This window comes from Sinocyclocheilus grahami, unplaced genomic scaffold (genome assembly GCF_001515645.1).
Source record: "Sinocyclocheilus grahami isolate Dianchi unplaced genomic scaffold, SAMN03320097.WGS_v1.1 scaffold377.1, whole genome shotgun sequence".
Classification (NCBI taxonomy): Eukaryota; Metazoa; Chordata; class Actinopteri; order Cypriniformes; family Cyprinidae; genus Sinocyclocheilus; species Sinocyclocheilus grahami.
This window is the reverse complement of record NW_015505556.1, coordinates 1,930,745-1,951,732: the sequence shown is the minus strand read 5'-3', so window position 1 is coordinate 1,951,732 and position 20,988 is coordinate 1,930,745. Positions and strand designations below refer to the sequence as shown.

Here is a 20,988-nt window from a genome sequence, read left to right as displayed (position 1 = left end):
CACTAAAATTCAAAGTTGTATATGCCACATGCTTTTAAGTGCAAACTATTGAAGGTGTAAGTCATTAAAATAAAATTATTTTAATTAAAATGAAGTATTTCTTAATACAATTTATATAAAATATATTGATATATACTATAAAATATAAATAAATATTTGCTTAAAAACAGTAAAAACGTTTTAAATGCTACACATGAATTTAAGTATGACAACATTATCATGTACAGTATATCAGAAGAGGATGTACATTCGCAAATTTGCTAATAATTTAATTTAGTATAATTAAAATATTAGTGTATTTGAATACTAACATTAAGTGATCATTGGATGCTGCTATAAATTGATCAAAATCACCTGAAATGGATTAAAAAATGTCCATAATATCGGCTTATAACCGATATGTACCGATATGTGTCTACTTTTATCACTTTTTTGCTTTTTAATGGAAGTTCCTTCTGTTGTAGCTAAAGGAACGTCACAAAAGCAAAATTTCAAAGCAAGAATTTCATTTGCAAGAATTTCACAGCAACATTAAATAGGCCAAAAGTAAGGCAACACCATGATTCTTTAAACCAATCATCAATCAACACCTTTCAGCACGTCGACATAGTTTAACAAATGTCACGTTATGTTTAGATGTACTTCACTCTAAGAGGCCTTTCAGGTTAACGCCGCTAATCCGAGCTATGTAAACAACAGACCACTTCGAGTTCAGATCTGGAGGACGAAAGAGGAAAAAACGCAAGTCAGTTGAGAAAGAAAGAGGTGCAAGGAGACTTTAAACATCCTCTTGTCAGCCTCACATCCTGAATGAAAGAATCGTTGCATTCCACTGCATGAGAAAACAAAGTCTGCTAGCCAATCAATGGCTGGAAAACAAATGCAGAAAGAGAGCAGCGCTTAAACCAAAACACTTTCGCAATGCCAGACAAAACACGGCGCTCAATCGATGTTGATACTCTGAGGCTTGTTTTCTTTAAACGTGTCAGATTCACTCGGACAAGGTTGGCGAAGTCAAAATGGATTAAAAAGCCAAATAATTGGCATAATTAGACACTTGCACACTTTGCAAGGTAATGTCACTACTGTTTATTCAGTTCGCCAAGCAGCTTTCCCCAAACGGAAAGCACTTTTGCCACAATAATTCCTCTGTTCCAGCATGCAAGCACTTAAACAGGCTCGCATATGCTGAATCCGGTAATATCTCGAAGGTCATAAAACAAATGGGGCTCTAACTGCATTGGCCTATAATTAGAGAGCAGGGGTGACTAAAAATCTGATTCATGGAAACCCAAAACTGTCTGTAATTTGAGTTCGAGTGGCCTCTGGAACCTGCTCTGCTGACCATATTAGAGGCACTAAATTGGTACGTACAGAGATGTCAACCATTGGCCAGACCGCCGAGGGCAGCGGGACGGAAAGCACTTTTATGCCACCATGTCATGCATGTGCAAGCGTCCGAGAAGAGCATTTCGCAAACATCATAGAGACTTTAACTGTCAGTAAGAACAAGCATAAATCGAATCAGTCAATAAAAGCATAACTGTACGATAGTGCTGGGCAGTATACCGGTTCATACCGAATACCGGTGTTTATTTTTGTTATGATATGAATTTTGTTATGATATGTCGCTTAAACAACGTTCGGAACGCGACACTGTTTGAAAGGGGTCTCTTTTCACTGTTGCACTGTGGTGAGGGAACAGCTGTATGTGTTACTAAGCGTGAAAGCTCCGAAACTGAAGCTGTAGAACTAATAGAACGTGATGACACAGAAGAACTCATCCACAATATCCACAAATATCCAGCACCCCTGCCATCAGCTCCCGCGTCTCACACACACAAGCGTGACTTTAGCACTAGATTTAGCAACTTTCAGACCCTTTTAGCGGCTTTTTTTCCATAGAATATTCATACTGACAAACCTAGCAACTTTTCTGGATAAAGCTTAGCTATGGTTCAGTTGGAAGATTTCTCCAGAGCTGTCCCGCGAACGCGAGGTCTGACTTTCCCGGAGAAGTGTCGCCTCTCTCGGCGTCTGTTCTGTGCAGTGAGCGGCAGAGAAGCACCGCAGCGACTCCTCAATAAAAGACAAAAAAGTAATCTAGCCAAAACAACCGCATAGCCGCTCTTTAGTGTAGATGCATGTTGATTTTATCAGACGATGCCGCGATTATAAATGAGAGTGACTCCTGGTTAACAAGTATTAAAAGGAGTCGTGTTTAGTCACCATTTAGTGTGGTATTTTTGGACAATATTCACTCATCATGACAGTAAAATAGGGCATTCTAAGTCAATATACTGCAGTATTTCCTCTCAATCAGTAGAAAATGTGGTTAACACCCGGTCATGCATGAAAATAAAAATACCGTCATGTACTGTGAAACCGGTATAATTTTGAAAAATACCGTGATTTAAATTTTTGGTCATACCGTCCAGCACTACTGTACGATCATCCGGTCTTCCGCTTCCAAAGAGTGTTCAATTGAATCTTTACTGATTTAAATAAAGTAAACTTATGAATAACTTTTTTTATTGTTTGTCATGTTTCAAGATTGAAGCAACTTAGGTCTACTTGATTATCCACACATCATTTTTTTTTTTTAGAAAGATCGTGTTCAAATAGATATGATCACATTTGTTTCCAGAACCTTTACTTTCACTGTTCCTCAGTGGAGAAATTACCTTCCCAAGCCTCGAAAATATTTAAAATCTCGTCTTTTGAGTAATGTTTATTTGTTAACCTCTCAATCATTATTGCCCTGTCTTATGTTTTGAAACTACAGAGCTTTGATCATAAAACTAAGCATTTAAATATCATCTTATTAAGACATTATTGGGAGATATAGAGCGATGACTGATATTTATATAATTTTATGTTAGTATCTGCTATACTGTTATAAAGATCTCTTTGTTTTACATTACAAGCTTCATAATTTCATCACTTTTTGGTCATATAAATATCAGCATCTGCACCAAATTGTATATTTTCGCTCAGTTTGGGCCTCTGAATAAAACTGACCTGTTTTTTCCTCCATATTGTCACTATATCATATGAGGAATAAAAGCCTAATGTGTCAAATATGATACTCAACAAAAACACATATGCAAACTTTCTTCAGATTTGTTAAATATTTCAATAAGGTTTAATAAACCATTCAATTAAAAAAAAAAGATTCTTCTGACTGTTACTTCATACAGCAAAAGGCTCAAAAACACAGAGAAACCATGAAGGAAAACTAAATCGAGAGCAAAGGAAACATTTGTGAACCAAAACAGCATCTTCAAACAATGAAAGCAAGAAAAATGCCTTGAACCACGAGGGGAAAAAAAGTGTGTGAAAAAGAGCAAAGAGGGGAAAAAACAACAAATGACAGCCACCGCATCAACAGTGCCATCAGTACACAGAGCGGAGTCTCGCTGCTAACATCCCCCTCCTTCATAACCCACATTCAGAGGAGATTCAAAACAGACATATGTCTCATTAAAGCCAGAGAGCATCTCAGGATCATCTGCCAACATACGCCTGCCTGCCTTGCTTATAGTGCCAAAATTCACTTTGCTTTCCAGTTGTTAACACCAAGAAGACATTTAAAATTATCGAACATTTCAAAGCATTTTCATACAGTGTTTTACAAAGCTATGGTTTATTTAAATGTGCTATTTGATAGCAATCTTTCGTTAGAAAGCCACGTTTCTACCATTTGTAAAACTGCATTTTTCCATCTCAAAAATATATCTAAATAACTGAGCTGGATGTTGACATCACTGAATTCAATGATGAACTGCCTTTAACTGAAAAATGAGTGTTTACTATTGTCATTTTGCATTATTGACACACTATTTTCCTAATTAATGCTGTTCAGTTGCTTTGACACAATCTGTATTGTTAAAAGTGCTATATAAATAAAGGTGACTTGAGGGACGTGGCTCTAGGGATGAGCAAATCTACATATATTTGGAGTGACTATTCTTAAAAGGTTAATTCACCCAAAAAAGAGAATTCTTTCATCCTTTATTCACTTTATATCTTATGCATAACACAAAAGATGATATTTTGAAGAATGTTTCAACGGTTCCATACAATGAATGTCAATGGGGACAAAAACCCAACATTGAACCCCACTGACTTATCAAATAGACAAAAACAAAACATGATTTTTTTTTTAAACATCTTCTTTTGTGGCTCCACAAATGAAATAGTCATTTATGAAACTGCATGAGAGAGAGAGAGAGAGAGAGAGAGAGAGAGTGAGTGTGTAAACATTTTGAGTCAACTGTCATAATTGAAATTTCACTGATTTAGGGTCAAGTACATTTTTTGTTAATGTTGGATGAGTTTAAAAACAGCTAGTCAGAAATGCAATAGAATGCAGGGGGGGGTCCTCCGGGGGGTGCTTTTAAAACCATTTTGCACTTAACATTTTAAATGCAAAACCTATGTTGTGAGATGCACTGAGGGAACGCGTTTAGAGAACTAACTATTCAGTGCCCAACAGTTAGAGGTGGCATGTTAAAGTACAGACAAAGACTTTACGTATAGAGTAGATGGTTCACTCATATTACTATAAATGGGAGAATATGCAATGCATAACTTGGTGGAACAAGCCCCACCTTTTTAAATAAAAGAGCCAATCACCAATTGGTAAATTTGTCACATCACAGCAGCTCCTCCAGTTCCCATAAAAACAGATTATGGGATTGATTGGCTGGAATGAACTTAAATGTTTTTTAACACTATCTGAAACATGTTCATGTCAGTTTTCATTGCTGATTTGAAACATGTAACTTGAACAGGAGTTTAGTTAACGATCAGTTTTTGAAATTTCTGGCATTTTATACAGACTGGACCTGAAATGGACACTTTTCACAATTCCAGGGTTCTAAGAAGCAGAAGTCATCATAGTTGAGTAAACTTCTATGGCGATGAACAGGGACATCGACAAATATATTTTTACGTTCTTATTTGTTTCAAGAGCAGAAGGAAAAATCCACAAAAGTGCTTCTATGACTTTCCAAATCAGAGAAAAAAGAGATTGATTAGATTGGTCAGAACAGAGAAATATATCAAATTTGCCATCACTTCTTCAGCCGTTGTATGAGAAACACTTACACATGAGCAAATTTCTGTGCCAAGGTAAGTATAGTGTTATAAAAGTGCGTACCAAAAAAAAGTAGTATACAAAAAAAACTTTGCTAGATTTACAATGTTAATAGCTGTGGAAATATGTCTGTAAAAAGACTGAGGTGTTACAAATATGGCCACAGAGTGAACTCGAAACGTTTACAACTCTCAATGTATCCCCCTTTTTCAAAATATTAAATCTAAAAATAAGGGACGACCTACATAAACACAACAGTTGAACTCACAAATTGACTAGTCCTTCCCGATCCATCCCTACTTGGCTCGCTTTAAATGTGCATTTATCAAACGAACAAAAACCAGATGTGAAACGCAGAGTTTTTCTGCCTGACATCTCCTGGTAACAGCATCCCTGTGGATTTCTCGTTATCCTCCTGTCAGGGTGAAGAGCAGACTAGCCTCTCCACCAGGTTGGCTCTCTTCATCGTGACAGAAGCCTGGCTGTTGACTCGTTACAGCTACAACCGCCGCCGAGGGTTTGACAGCGAGACAAACTGACAGGTGAACGGAACCACAGAAACCTCGTTACCACACCTCAGCGACAGCAGGCAGAAACACACTGTTAGCTTTTGCAGACAGACAGGCGTTATGCACGGTTAATTTGGTTCAATTGGCCACGCGAGCAGAGCGCGGCAGAAAAAAGAGATTGATTAGATTGGTCAGAACAGAGAAATATATCAAATTTGCCATCACTTCTTCAGCCGTTGTATGAGAAACACTTACACATGAGCAAATTTCTGTGCCAAGGTAAGTATAGTGTTATAAAAGTGCATACCAAAAAAAGTAGTATACAAAAAAAACTTTGCTAGATTTACAATGTTAATAGCTGTGGAAATATGTCTGTGAAAAGACTGAGGTGTTACAAATATGGCCACAGAGTGAACTCGAAACGTTTACAACTCTCAATGTATCCCCCTTTTTCAAAATATTAAATCTAAAAATAAGGGACGACCTACATAAACACAACAGTTGAACTCACAAATTGACTAGTCCTTCCCGATCCATCCCTACTTGGCTCGCTTTAAATGTGCATTTATCAAACGAACAAAAACCAGATGTGAAACGCAGAGTTTTTCTGCCTGACATCTCCTGGTAACAGCATCCCTGTGGATTTCTCGTTATCCTCCTGTCAGGGTGAAGAGCAGACTAGCCTCTCCACCAGGTTGGCTCTCTTCATCGTGACAGAAGCCTGGCTGTTGACTCGTTACAGCTACAACCGCCGCCGAGGGTTTGACAGCGAGACAAACTGACAGGTGAACGGAACCACAGAAACCTCGTTACCACACCTCAGCGACAGCAGGCAGAAACACACTGTTAGCTTTTGCAGACAGACAGGCGTTATGCACGGTTAATTTGGTTCAATTGGCCACGCGAGCAGAGCGCGGCGGAGGCAGAATATCAATTTTGGAAACCACGCCGAGCAGCTCGATGTTCTGCATCGATGGAAACACTGGGGGAAACGGTTTCCTGGATCAGACCACAAACGATGACACCATCTGAGAGACATTTTATACCTCCTCAGCTCGACGCAAACGATTGGATTGGCTCCTAACTGGCGGCGCTCGTTGCCAATCAGACGCAGCAGTTGATTGAGTGGGCGGAAGGCCAAGTGGAGCCCAGTGGGAAAGGCGGGATAATCACAGGGAGTTTCCCTTCATCCGACGGCCCTTAGCAACAGCCTCTCAGTGAGAGATCACCTGTTGCTAAGAGGATGAAGAGACGCACATCCTTGCAACAACAGAAGGAGTGACTCTCTCTTTGCTGGAGAACAGAAAGATACCTACGTGCCACACAAAGCAATTATGAGCACTGAGAAAAAAAACAGGAACAACACAAACAGTCTCATGGCGCTTGATAAAAACACAACGTCAAATGCAAGCACAACATGCATAATTTTCACACGCCAGATATGCAAGCAAGCAACATGCATCTATTTACCTGTTAGACACCTCTATCCGGCTCGGCGTTATGAGATGAGTGTGTGTGTGTGTGTGTGCATGCATTGCTGTGAATGTGAAAGCGTGTGTGTGTGTGCATCTGTTGAGCAACCGAAAGAGAGAGCCTAGGAAAGGAAGCAAGGTGTAGTAACCTCAACACCACCTGTGTGCTGCTGCTAGCAACCAATAGTGTGTGTTTTCTGTATGTCAGCAGACGCTCAGAGCTAAATATGGAGACCTGACAATGGTAAGGAAAAAAAACAGACTGTAACATCACTGTTACAAGACCACCTAAGCACTTACAAATATTTACTATTACAAAAACCAGCAGCTGAAATTAAAGCAATAAGCCCCAAGAAGCCGTGGTTTATAGTGAATTTATAACAGCTGGAGTGCCGAAAACCCCCTTAGCTGTTATAAATTCACTGCAAACCACGGCTTCACGGGGCTTATTGCTTTTCTAAAATGGTTATTCCATATATGTAGTAAGGTTTTACAGAATAAAACAGAGCAAATAAAGTGTAATGATATTAATAAACACAGTATTCTTCCACCAAACAATGTAGCTCCTCAGAAACAGTTGTGGTTGCTACAAAGTGGTTGACGAGCAACACACAGAAGTAAACAAATGTGTGTGTTTGTAGAGTAATTTACAACAGCTTCGAACGCGGCTCAACCAATCAGAATCAAGCACCGGAACTATCCGTTTTATAATATATTGAACACTTACTATAATGATACATTTAAAATGTGATTCAGTAAAAATATTATTGTATCTTATTATTTTCATTCATGTTGTTTGTTTTAATTATATAGGTATATCAAAAAATAAAATAAAGATAATATACTAATAATATCAGCATTACTATACAAAAGACTATTTCATACTATTAATATTTAAATTTAAAATGAATACATAATATTATTATTATTATTATTATTATATATATAATAACAGTAATGTTTTCTTCAAAAACAAAAATATAAAAAGCAACAAATAAAGATGATATTAATTTTATTAAAATTAATTAAATATTATTTTTAAAAAGTCACTATTTTTAATGTTAATAGGCCTATTTAACTTATTATTAACTGTAGTTTTTTAAAATATTAGATAAAGAATAAAGTAAAATAAATATATTATTATATATTAATATTATAAATACATTTTAATGTTACTATTGTAACAACAATAATTAATAAATAATAATAATTACTATAATTATTTATTAAATCTTTATTTATTTATTTAGTTTTTATTAAAGGGTTAGTTCACCCACGGGATTAGTATTATCTGGGGACCTTGTGTAATTTTGAAATTGCCCCCCCACATCTGAATTTCGTGTGGTGCATTCGCACGGGATAAGCGAAGCCTGTGATTTTACTCGAATTTACTGACTTATCTCCCGGATACCCGGATGTCAAGGCTTTGAGAGTCCCATTCTATGGTGCAGTTAGATGGATTTTTAAAAAAAAGAAACTAATATAGTATTGTATGGTTGTAGTGAAATGACAGCACCCAAAATATAATCAAACACTCCAATGCAGCTCCATTCTTCGCGAAAGGTGGATAAAAAGGCGCACAGGAAACAAAAACCTCAAAAAATGATATACGACCCGCCAAATGCTGGCCAAATCAGAGATGCCAATTCGCACGGGACTAATATTATCACAGGACCTCGGAGTTCTGCGAAATATGGTAGGTCATTTGCGGGGGAATTTTTACTTTACAAATTACAGACATGGCCGATTCACACGGGATTAAGATCACAGACAACATCCGCAATTATTACAAATGACTGGAGGTCACCAGGTAATACTAATCCCGTGCGAATAGGGCTTTAGGCTGTGTTTTACTCACCCCAGAGGCATCCTAGGTGTATATGACTTTCTTCTTTCAGACGAATCCAGTCGGAGTTATATAAAAAATTGTCCTGGCTATTCCAAGCTTTATCATTGCACTCAGCAGGTGTTGCAGTGCTTCAGTCCAAAAGAAGTGAAATAAAAAGCGCCCATTCATAAAAATAAAAAAAAGTGTCTCACGCGGGGGGTGAACAAAGACCTCCTGTAGTGAATCGATGCGTTTTTGTAAGAAAAATATCCATATTCAAAATGTAATAATCACTTTAATCTAGCTTGCGCTCACTGTTGTAAACTGAAACAGTTCCGGGCAGATGACGAATGAGGTCGGCTTTGCGCATGCACCGCTTAGAAGTGACGAACACAGAAGCGCAGGTGAGAGATCAAAACAAAACAACGGTCACTAATTAGAAGTACAAAACGAGGATTTGTAAAGAAAAATGTTAGTGGATTTGGATATAAGCCAAGAGGAGACTGGTTTTCCTTTGCTAAAGTAAGGAAACTTTGCTTATGAGGTCGGCTTTGCGCATTTTTTGATTATTACATTTTGAATATGGATATTTTTCTTACAAAAACGCATCGATTCGCTACAGGATGCCTTTGTTCACCCCCCGGAGCCATGCGAGACACTTTTTTTTAATGGACGGGTGCTTTTTATTTCACTTCTTTTGGACTGAAGCACTGCAACACCCGCTGACTGCAATGATAGAGCTTGGAATAGTCAGGACAATTTTTAATATAACCCCGACTGGATTCGTCTGAAAGAAGAAAGTCATATACACCAAGGATGGCTCTGGGGTGAGTAAAACACAGCCTAATTTAAATTTTTGGGTGAACTAACCTTTTAAGCAACACTTGACTCAAGATATAAATTGATGTGTTGCTCTTTTCCACAGATGTGCAGATAAAGATTGGACTGTTGGACTGAATAAAGATAAAGACTGTTCACATTAAAACTGTACCTCCAGGCTGCGGAGTTAAAATCTGTTTTATAACAACATCTGGGCTGTTAAAACAAGCAATGAAAGCACGGCAAAGCAGACCCGCGCCTACACGTTTGCACCGTCACCACAAAAACATGACTCAACTTTGATTTTTAAACCAACCATTTTAATTGATCAATCCAACCAACCAACAAATGGCTCAATGGTCAACAGCAGTACATTAAGAGAGTGAGTCATGGTCTGGTTCATAACAAGAAAAATCACTGTGAAAACCGATAATATTTAGCTTTAATCCTGGTGTCAACTCATATTTTCTTCTCTTGGTTGCTAGTAGGCTTCAACATTATTGCATTACCAGTGATTGTTGTCGCTCCAATTCTCAGTGAAATTGAATGGCTTTCCATCATTGTGAACACAGAGTGTAAAAGTATTATTAAACCACAACAATGTGAAATGCAGCACACATAAAGCCAGGCTTTTACTCACTGGTACTGTAGACACCACAGCATTTAGACTGGCTTTCTCCGCTTTTGCCCCAGTTTCTCTAAGATGGATCAGCGCCAGTTCACCTCTGGGGTGCTCTCACTTTTCAGCCCATGCGTGAAAACAGACAATCTGAGAGGAGAAAACAAGTGGAAGAGAGCGTAGGGGGGAAAGGGGAGTGTTGGTGAAGATGCATTTGTGTAGCCTAAAAAAACAGCCTAGTACAGCTCTGAGTAATCTGACCTCAACGCAAGCAAGAGCCGAGCCGAGCCGAAAAGCTCCCAGACAGACAGCGTAACAATCAAGATAGTGTGAACCTCAACCGAGGAATGGCAAGATTGCAAATCGAAACCCCGCAGAGTATCGTTTCTCCATCTGTGGATTTTAGAAGCTTGGTTGCGTAGCTTATCAAGATCTGAAAATTAAAAGTGAAATGCAAATCTGAGTGGCTGTTAAAGTGTCTTCAGTTAATTTTCTCTTTGTTAGAAACTCATCACGTATTAGGACACGGTGTTAGGTTAACAATTAGGGGTGGGTGATATACCAAAAGACACAATTAACCGGTAGAAATCTGTCAATCGGATTTTGGATGATGTTGGACGATGTGCTACGTGGTCACGGCAACTTTTGCATGCATTTTTAGGCATTGCGGTTTAAAAACAAGTGATTTTAAGCTGTTGAAACACAATCAGCAGCGAAAGTCTGAGAGGCGCGAGCATGTGAAGATGGTGCTCATATTGAACAGAGTTATTTTTGCCATTTTATAGGCCTTAATCAATTAAATACACACTTGTATGTGTCAAAATGGCTGTCTTTGCAAGTATCTTTGTAAACACAGTAATTTAGGTCTTAAGTGAAAGCAAACAGCTGAGAAATAAAAAAAACACATGTAACAGTGGGTTATATTGGATCCGGGCAACTCTTAAAGTAACAGCAGTCTAATATTCCTCCTGTCTGTCATTCGTGTTAATCAAACAACAAAAGAGAGAAAATCTCTCACAACTCTTGACTAAATCACTTTTGTGAATTTAATAAGAAACATAAAATGTACACAGTAAAGAATATGCAGTGTTCTTATACATATAATTACTTTATGCAATGTACGTAGCATTTCTTATCGTTGACCGTTTACTTGTCTTCTGTGAGCTTGAGTGTTTTTTTAAAATTTAGGCTAGTATTAGTTTTTTGTGATATTGACACTGATGACAGGTATTATGAAATTACTATGCTATCAAAATTTCATACAGACCTTATTTAAAGCAAATATTGTGATATATATCGTTGCCGTGAAATAAAATTACTTTATTTTGGTAATATCGCCCACCCCTACTAACAATTTGGCCTGCAAAAGACTAGAAGGCTAATTGACTTGTGCCTCAATGGTTTTATGGTAAGACAAACATTAGTTTTTGAAAATTGGGCAGCTTGAATCTAGGCAAAAATGTATGGCTGGATTGTCCTTGATGCTAAAGAACATATAAGATTCTACATAAAGCCCAACTAGCGATGAAACCCTTTAATATTTCTGTGTAAAGGTCACAATCTTGCCCTCAGACAGTTTCCATCAATACACCACTGAGACCGAGCTCGGGCTTCTCAAAGTTTGTTTTGCACCATTTAAGCTGTAGGCGTAAGTTGAATGAGTCAGCAAAAAAGAAAAACACTTCAAGTTCGAAACGCTTACAAACCCCCACTTCACAACAAAATCCATTCACATCCAGAAGTTACGCATTTAAACTGCTGAAGAAAAGTCTTGTTGGACACAAAACTGAACAGGGTTCCAAAGTTCCATCTGTGCTATGGAAACTACTGGATCACCCCAACGTTTCTCGTCCCGCTCTCCTGACCTCAGGTCATTCTACATCAGCAGAGCTCATTACAATAATAACCCACATTCAAGGTCAGCCACTGGTGCACTAGCAGTAGGGGGTGGAATGAGGGAGGGGTGGGTCAAGAAAGAGCTGATAAAGATAAGGAGCCCTGAGGGAACGAGGAGAAGAAACAGCTCTTGGAATTTGGCAATGTGGACTGAACAGGGAACTGGTGTTTGATTTAGAACGTTCCAGGAGGAGATTAACTTGTCTAAATGTTGGATAACAACCCAGCACATGCCAACAATCACAAACAGATTTGGGATTTAATCTAATTTGTAATCTTATTCGTCAATGACCAATGCTCTGTAATGAACATTTTAACACAAAATGAGTCGAATAGCCATAAGGATATTTTATATCTCAAGATAGACAATGCAGATATACTTCCTCAAACCTCATCTACTGCCTACATAGGAACTAGGGATGCGCCGATCCGATATTCATGTCGGGTATCGGCTCCGATAGTGCCATCTTTCTCGGATAGGGTTTCGGTCAGAGAGAGCCGATTTAAATCCGAGATTTTATAAATTTTTTTCCCCGATTGTGCGGATTATTCTGTGTTACTTCTGAAGCCATACCATAGCTTAATGTGAGCTACATATGAATATTTAAGTCCTTACATTAAAGTTCACACAAACTCTTTTCTCCGCTGTGGCTGTCAGTCGTTCATTCAGCCTTTAAACCCTGGTCGCGTTCGTTACAGCGGTCAGCTCGGTAAAGCTCTCTCCAAGATCATTCTGTGTTCCCATTATACTTGATTTGTAAATACATGTCTATGATTTTGCAAAAAGGACTTTATCTTCTTGCCAGAGTTTAATGTTGTTTTGTTACTTGTTACCGGGGGTCTGTGAGAACAAAACACGGGTGTAGAAAAGACTATAAATAGTTTTTAACATGCACAGTAACTGAAATTTAAAACTGTTAAAAGAAAGGCTCAATAACTGTTGCACAGATATAATACACTACGCATCAATTTCTCTTCCCTTTGTGCTTTGCAGTTTTTAACACGAAGCACTTACAATGTGCGCATCCGGTGTGCAGAATGATGCGCTTGAAGCAACACGGCGTCAGGCATCATATGTTGTTGCCTTATTAAAAAATATACTATACATTTAAAAGAAATGTATTTTAATTTTATAGTATATACTTATATATAAATACATTCATGAATGTTTTTAATGAATGGATTTTATAATAATACAAATAGCAATGTGTAACATTTTACCATATTTAGTCCAACACTTTTATTTGTTCCCCACAAAATATAGTTTTTTCAGTAAATGTTTGGATTTCTAAAATTATTGTGCACTGATTTTTCTAGAATAACTTTTGCTGCCGAATTATCCACTAACCTAGTTTATGATGCATTTTTGTCAAAATATGTAAATATTTTTTCATATTTGTTTATTTTATTTTTCTTTATAATGAAGTAGTCTGTATCTAGTAGATTGTGAAAGAATGATTATCAGTTCCACACACCGAGATATATCAATTCTACATTTATTTAAATGAGGGAAAAAACACTTCACTGGTATCGGATCGGTATCAGCCAATACCGAACCCTAGGTATCGGAATCAGAGGAGAAAAAGGCAGATCGGTGCATCCCTAATAGGAACCTTATAAGTGACCGATTTAGAAAACTCTACATAGTGCTCATTATGTGAACTGCATGAGAAACTCACCTCACAACTGATTCCAATAGAGTTTGATGTAGGCACTTTGGTAAAATAGCCTAACTGAGGAGTACTGGGTAAGAAGCTTTACGAATAACATCTTGCATGCCTAAAATGGCTAAAAGTGAGAATTACATTTTTACCTTTAAATCTATTTATTCTGAGGCTTCCGGTTATGGCGACGTGCTGACGACACGCACGAGTTGGTTCCGCTGTCATTTGTATTAAGTTTTCTTGAATTTTACCCCGAATCTATTTATTCTAAACAGTACCATATGTATGCTGGTCTGCTTTTATTTTGACTGTGCACATGCCTCTTTTCACCATCAGCAATAAACAGGCACTAAATAACATTTATTCCAGCTGTTGCCGGATATCTGCTAATCAGGAGACCTGAGACAGCACAAGGCTAACAGCGGTGAACTGCATCTAAAGCCAAGGCATCTGACTGAACAAACAACCCTGGAGTCAACAGCTTGAACGTTGGCACACAATGAGTTTATCAATGAAGAGGACCGGGGGTGATAGCAGAAGCTATCTGTATGTTGTGAGATAAAAGCGAAACAATTGTAGAATCAGGAAATGCATGCAGGATGCTAAAAAAGGAAACATAAGAAATTAGTCAAACCGGAAACATCACTATAAAAACAAAGATTTGGGGGTAGCATTTACAGATAAGCTATCAGCAAAAAGCAAGCTGCTGAAAATGGAGTAACTGTGAAAATGCATGCTTTGTAAGACTTGTCTATTCTGAGGTTAAGAGTCAAGAACGAAAATGATTCATGGTTACAAATTCAATTACCAGTACTCAGAGCAAAACTTAAGGCTACAAGGCAAAGCAAAAGAAGAGGCTGAACAAGAGAGGCCGAAATGGGAGGACTAGCGTTCCACACAAGGCGGAGTTGACCCTTAGACTGTGATACTATTTCCGCCCCACCGCAAATCTCAGCTGCCAGACCTTACATCACACACAAACTCTCTTCAACCTGTCTTTAACAAACACAAGCTTACCTCTCAGAGCAGCTTGAACGCCACAGATTTCAAAAACCAACCTACCTCCTTTTCTCTCCTCTCACATTCTTGATTTACTTGACCTCCCACCTTGTCCTCCCTCTTTTTTCCCACCTACTCAAACAGCCCTCTCTCTGAAGGATCCCTGAGTAACTGACACTGCTCTTGAATGTTGAGAGCTGTGGTACAAGGACACTGCTTGTTCGCCCAACAGCAGGAGGAGGGAAGGGGTAGAGAGGAGGGGAAAAGCACCCTGGGTGTTTTTGACTTGGCAGGGCTTGGAGAAGCTCTTCAGGCAGAGTTTATCTGCTGGGCGCTGGCAGTCAGCCGACACTGCTGGTGTGCCATGGGCTACAGGGAGGTTGAATACTGCATCCCCAGTCAACAATGGACCTGTCACTTACAGTGAGCTATCTGCAGGGATTTAGAGATGGGGAGAGAGAAAAATGCAGAGAGAAATGGAGGAGGAGAATGAGCACCAACTATTTATAGCCTCTCAAAGGCTTCCTGTTACTGTTCAGCAAAGCAGAAAGGAGGGGCAACCTCCCAGAGAGAGAGAGCGAGGCATAGAAGAGTAATGAGAAATAGAAAGAGACTCATCCCTCCGCTTTCATCCAAACAGGGAAATATGACTACCCATCAGTCAGCGAATATCACCAATGACCACTAAGTTAAGTATCTTCTTAACTGAAGTGTACATTGCCACAGGTCTTGGATTGGGAATTTGGATGAAATGGAACAGCAACATCAACTATCATCTTACAAAGAAAGCATTGATATATTTAGCAATATATACATTTTTAACAAGTCAAAACAAAGGTTACCCAGATGCCCATTTCAGACAAAGCCACTTCAGCAGTATGAACATATGATTCTACCACAGAACTTACACTGTGAATCTGACACTGGTTAACTCTTTGCATACATTCAAATGTTTAGTAGGCTACAGAGGAGTGAAGTGAGGTTTAAATACGTCTAGCAGGCAAGGGCAAATCCTCAGTGAACTGTGTTCAGAGGAACAAAGAGAGAGAAAGCAAGAGGGAGGGAGATTAAGGTCCGCAGTTCCCCTGTAAAGTTGCGATGCTCACAATCACAATTATGCAAATCCTAGCTGCCCATAGCTGTCAAGGATGTTTTCTCCCCACTGAGTGACAAGTAAGAACAGGCATAAAGAGACACTGGGAGTGAGGCAATGGCTGATTAAAGATGAGTGTTTGTGTGTTCTTTCACCATGAGCATCCTTCAACAAAGGGCTCTTTGGTAGATGCCGTCCCTTCGGTAGACCGAAATGCTCATGGGTAGACAGTATCCACAACATGGGACTCTGAAACTAGAAAATCTCTTTCACACTCTCGCTCTGCCTTTCTCAGGAAGAAGCCTTAGTTTGATGACCTCGTTAGTTCAAGCACTTAATCCGCTAATGCCCAGATAAAACTGAATGAGAGAGGACGGGAGGAGGAGGGTAGCAGGAGGAAGGGAGGGGTGAGAAAGAGAGTAGAGTAGGAGGGAAAAGAGATAAGTTATGACAACAGATAACACACTGCAGAGCCAAGAGGAAATTCTGGCCACACGCTTGAGCCCAGATTCAACAGCCCATGGAATTATGGGAAGGAGTTGAATCCAGTGAACCCCTAACACCAATTCTAAAAACCAAAATATAAGATTCTAAAACACAAAATAAAGACTACTGATGAGGTTAAAAACCACATGATGCCTTCTAACTTGATCTGACATCAAGTGGATTTCAAATTCCAAGAGGAGATCCCAAACATTGGGCTCCTCCAGGCCCTAAATACAAGAGCCATACTGAAGTCAATAGGTTGTGAATTACTCAGCTCAAGTTTGGATATTCTTGGTTTCCCTAAAACCTCTGCCAGGTTGAGCCGATAATTGGATAACCATTCCATAGCCTCTGCTGTTTGACTGTGAGATCTAAAATTCTGATTAAGGTCATAATTACCTGTGAACTCGAAGTAATTTTAGATCTTCGCCATGAAATACTGCATTCTGCAAGCACCAGCTCTCTTGGCTCAGAACAAAACCCAGTTTCCTCTTGTGAGGCAGATCCTTAAAAGGAAAAAGGGTTTAATCTGAGAACTCAGCAACTGCACCATTTCATCCAGAGCCAAGGGATCAATTTGCAGGGCAGAGAGACAAAAGGAAATGAGAACCCAGAGTGCCTTCTTGCACTCAGAGGAGAGGTGAACCACAGATTACAGAGAGGGAGAGAGAGAGAAAGAGTCTGGCTTGCCTCCAGAACAGGCTTGAGGACTTTGATGTGGCCTTTCCTAGGCTAAGGGGTCAGTTTTTGTTGCACCCCCTGTTGTTACTTCAAACACAGTCATACACTGTGCAATGAAAAACAGCTCTTCCTTCTGAGGTTGATCATAGGGAATGTTCGACAACCGAAATTATTCGGCTGAAAATAGCAAATAAATCTCTGTCAGTGTTCGGCCAAATAAGCGAGAAGTAGGGATGCATGATATTGAATTTTTGCTGATATCTGATATGCCGATAATTTTCAACTAATTTTGGCCTATAGCCAATGCCGATACCGATATATAATTATTTTTATTAGTCTTTAACAAGAACTTATTTGTTAGAATTAAATAAACGATAATAAAGTTATTTTATATAATGACAGTACATTGAAGATTTGAAAATAACTAAATAAACTATATATTAATCACTGCATTTTTTAATCAGAAAGACGTTTAAAATGTATAACATTAACATTTTATTTTATGATTAAACATTTGTAAATGGTCTAAAGCAAAAGAGTTGTAAAAATTCTGAAAATTAGAGTTTTTAGAGCTCATAATTTGTTTAAAAAATATAACATATTACACATTAATGAATAAATCAGTATATATAAAATTATTTAAGTGTCATGTTTGTGATTATTTTTATTCATGTAAGCTATAGCTTCTGACCTTTAAATCAAAACATACTGATTTTATGGCATCAATTACGGTTTTATTTAATCAAAAACACAGTCTAAATATTATTTGTGTATTTTGCTTTCATTTTATTAGGAGTAGGCCAATACCGCCCCCTACGGAATTAAAATTCCTTACACAGCATTAGGATCCGGGGGAGGCTGCCGCTATATTACTGTTTACTCTATCATCATACACCGAACGCGTCATTCTTTACGTGCATTTTCAGTTTAAATGCAGCGATGTAAAACCATTCCGATCAATCACCATTCAGGCAAAACTTTGCTTCAAGAACGAGCCACAATGCTGACGTGATCTAATCGCACTGTTGAAATGATCTAATCGCTAGCACACCATGAGCACATGTGAGTTAATGTACTCCTCTTATCGGCAAGACATATCGGCATAATTTGTCATATCGGGCCGATGGCGATATTTAAATTTAAATCCATTATCATCCGATTCTGATATTGGTCAGATAATATTGTGCATCCCTAGTGAGAAGACTGAATAAATTGTACCGAAAAATGACAGTTTTGGTGAACAGTATCAAACAGTAACCAAGAGCTCAATTTGTTAACTAACCTAAAAAGTTGGCCTGATTTGAGTTTAAGATAAAGAGATAAAATAGCTGCACAAGGGCAACAAGCAAGACATCAAGGGTACAATGGACTTTGCTAATAATGGCAGGTCTATCATTTATCAAAGAAATAGTCTAGAGAATGGTCTCTCTTTCAGACATCTTTCCACTTGGCATACAGCTGTTGCTGGCCAAAAGGCTTTAACAGTTACTTCATTCCTGCAAGGTTTTAGCTCATTTAGCAGTACTTCCTTTAAGTCCAGACACAAAAATTCTCACCTAGAGAGAAAGAGGAAACCCTAGCACCTGTAAAGTGTCCACAGCTGATGAACCTAGAATATAAATCAAGAGAAAGTCAATGACATCTGAATTACAAACTTCAGCACCTTCCAACCTTCCTTCCAAAACAGGCATTAGGGCAATAAATGGAAAGCATCTTATTCCATCCCTCAGACATTTTCTTGCTTATTATCCCTTTCCTACCTGCAAAGATGTCAGTACACGTCAAGTAAAAGTCTTTAATATCTCTCTTTTCCATGTGATTAACAAAGAAGAGCTGCTACTTTTGCCTGTCATTCCAGATGAGGGCTGATAAAATATTCACGCATTTCTCATACCCCACAATGAACAGAATTTGAGCAGCTGAATGTATCTGGTGTATATGTGTCTAAACATCTCCATTTTCACCAAGCCGAGACAGGCAGATCTACAGAACTTTGATGAATAGCCGGATTTATTCTGACGGTTCCTCAGAGAAGGGTGCAGCATGAGGACAGTTTCGAATATGAATTACCAGCATGCTGATCCGATCTCAGTGGCAGCCAGAGAGAGACAGCAGGGCCTGAATACCAACGCACGCTTCCTGGATCAGGACAAGGACTTGATTACTGATGCCTGTCAGGAGGAGTGGAAAAGTCCTTAAGTGTACTCTGGAGGAAAGCCTGCATGCAAGCACTCCAGGAGCGAGAGAGAGAGCTGCTTTCAATCAATTCTGACTCACGAGAGGGGGGGGGGGGGAAACACTCTGGGATTGCAAACGTCACTGGGGCTCAGAGAGGCTGCAACTAAAACAGCGTTGACCTACAGGACCGCAAATAAGACAAGTTAATTCAGGCACAAATGATGACAGGTGGTCTATCTTTTGGGGCTCGGCACCTTTGCTATGCCAGGAATGGTAGGAAAAACCATTGTGGTTTAAACCACAGGGCTCTCTGGGTATGTAATAAGGACAAATCTTCCTCAAACCAACCAGCAGAGCCCGATGAAACGTAAGAATGTCAAAAATGATGTGGGAGGCAGGGATGCTGGTTTTTCAGAACACATGCAGGGGTAAAGATTTGGGAATTTTTTACTTTCTCTGCCCAAAGTGGAAGCAGCTTTGTGGTGATTTGTGGGGTCAAACCCTTGCTTCTTCTGCCGGGCGTGAAACACTGGCTGAGTGCCGGAAACTCTGTGGAATTCCAGTGGAAACCTGAGGTCATGCATTTGAAACTTTTTAAGGATGGCGTAAGAATCCATTAGTGTTTTTATTCCGTAACGAGGGCAATAAATTGGGCCAAATGCAGTTGACCCTGTTCGATGCACAATGTGTGAAGGCCATATAAAGCCTCTTCAAGTCAGGTTACTTACAGAATATCTAAAGATCTTGGCAAAAATATGGAATACATTATTACAGGTTCTTCTGGTTCAGTTCTGCATAATTGAAAAGTACATCCAATGTTTCTTTGTTCACCTCCACTCCACACAATCTCATCTCCATCTTTTGGTAACCATAGTTACAAATGCTCAGCAGACATTTGATATTAGGCTCTGATCCATGGCTCTTCCGGGAGTCCATTTTACTGTGGCATGTGGAAGAACTTTTTGGAATTAAACATCGAGCAGATACCAGGGGTCCGTTCTTCGTACATCGCTTTCCACACAATCTCATCTCCATCTTTTGGTAACCATAGTTACAAATGCTCAGCAGACATTTGATATTAGGCTCTGATCCATGGCTCTTCCGGGAGTCCATTTACTGTGGTATGTGGAAGAACTTTTTGGAATTAAACATCGAGCAGATACCAGGGGTCCGTTCTTCGTACATCGCTAACTTGGTTAGCTGGATTTGACTGTTGATGATTTGGCATGATCTTGGATTGGTTGGTTCTTCAAAGCTCATCCCGGAGTTGCTGTCATAGCAACAGGTCTATAAACTTAAACCTGCTCAGGAGCAGGCTTATTTCTTGTACACAGGAATAGATTGCATCTTTTTAAGCTGAATTAATACTTAAAATATGTCCCAGCCACTGCTACTTTCTTACAAGAGCACTCTACTGGTCCAGGGACAATAATTTAAAACAATAATAACTTAACATTATAATATTATTTTAAAATTCATTTTTGTGTAGTCCATCATACTATAGACACATCATACTATACTCATTGAAATATTTATTAGTGATGACAATTATTTTATAATTATATACATGCTATACACTTAATTTGAGTCGTGCATTAATTTGAGTGGTGACTGACAGCTATTATTAGAGTAGCTTCATGGAG

The 20,988-nt window shown here is 38.8% G+C and overlaps 1 protein-coding gene across 3 annotated transcripts in view; it reads right to left on the bottom strand.

Annotated features, from left to right (window-relative positions):
* The window catches only part of LOC107549660 (zinc finger protein 609-like), an 86,978-nt gene that overhangs the window by 37,445 nt on the left and 28,545 nt on the right, over nt 1–20,988 (bottom strand). Inside the window, exon 1 of one of the 3 annotated variants that reach the window (XM_016230833.1) lies at nt 10,370–11,158. The exons of the other annotated variants lie outside the window; for them this stretch is intronic. The gene's annotated coding sequence lies outside the window, so the exon portion shown is untranslated. Of the gene's footprint in view, nt 1–10,369; nt 11,159–20,988 lie in introns of those variants that run through there. 3 annotated transcript variants of the gene reach the window in all.